The sequence below is a fragment of the Acyrthosiphon pisum genome, unplaced genomic scaffold, assembly GCF_005508785.2.
Source record: "Acyrthosiphon pisum isolate AL4f unplaced genomic scaffold, pea_aphid_22Mar2018_4r6ur Scaffold_21030;HRSCAF=22834, whole genome shotgun sequence".
In the NCBI taxonomy this organism is placed as follows: Eukaryota; Metazoa; Arthropoda; class Insecta; order Hemiptera; family Aphididae; genus Acyrthosiphon; species Acyrthosiphon pisum.
The window spans coordinates 1-1,240 of record NW_021770453.1 but is presented as its reverse complement, the minus strand read 5'-3'; positions in this window follow the sequence as shown (position 1 = coordinate 1,240).

The window sequence follows — 1,240 nt, the reverse complement described above, 5'->3', positions numbered from 1 at the left end:
GGTTTGTTGTTGATGTATAACGCATTATAATTACCTAATGGATATTGTGATATGATTAATTTGGAATTTATTATAGGTACCTATTATAGGTCAATTTTTTTTTAATACCATAGTATATAATATGTCTTATACCTAGACTGACAAACCATCTCCACTCAGAATCGTTTTTCTTATACAGTGATATTATATCATTGAATTCAAATTGAATACTATCCATTATACAGTGACCCACTTGTAACCTACTGTACAGCAGAGCGACATCCACTTGCCCACCTTTTTAATACCGAAAATGAAAAATGAAAAATTTGATTAAAATTTTTTTGAATAAATTCTAAATGGCCAATTTGTGAATCTGGTTATAAAAACTATTTGAATGGTAAAAACATTTATCTAAATCAAGTTGTTTTTTTTTTAGAATTTTTTTAAATATCAGTATTTTTTTGATGAAATTAATTTGGAACGCTATAACTTTTTTAAAAATATTATATTTGGAAATTTGCTAACATTGGTATATTTTTAAAACTATTTAATAATCCTATAATTTTATCAATTTTTGTCATAAGTTTAAGTGGCATATATTGTTTTTTTTTTTTTGTTTGGTCAGTTCTTTCTGTTACACTCTGTATATAGTGATAATGATATTGAAGAAAACAATACTTACTGTGACATATATTTAATATAATATTATTATTATCATATTTAATTAGGTTGTGAGTGATGTGACATTTAATGTGAAAATCATTACAATTTATAATCAATATACGAGTATATCAATGATATTATCATTATCATTTAATATTTATGATTTTTTATAATATACGACATAACAATATAACATATAAATAATAATTGAAACAGTATCATAAGGAAAATGAAAATGTTTTTTATTAATAGCTCACTACCTATCATAATATTATTAAAATAACTAGAAAATTAAAAATGTTTGTTTGGTTATTGTATGAATCAAAATGATTCAATGTTTTATTGATAATAAAAAACAAACTGTAGTAAAAAATCATACAAACAATTTCTTATCCATTTATTCTCAATTTTTTTTCACTAACGTGTAGGTACGTACACTGTTGCTTAAGAAATAGCGCTCTTTGCCATATGCCAGAGCGCCCAGTGGCGCCAAAATATATATTTACCTAGGACAATAATTGTAGATACTACAATTAGTAGATAGGATGTCACCTTTTTCATTCTGCAGTTATTTTATGAAAATTCGTTTAATAGACAA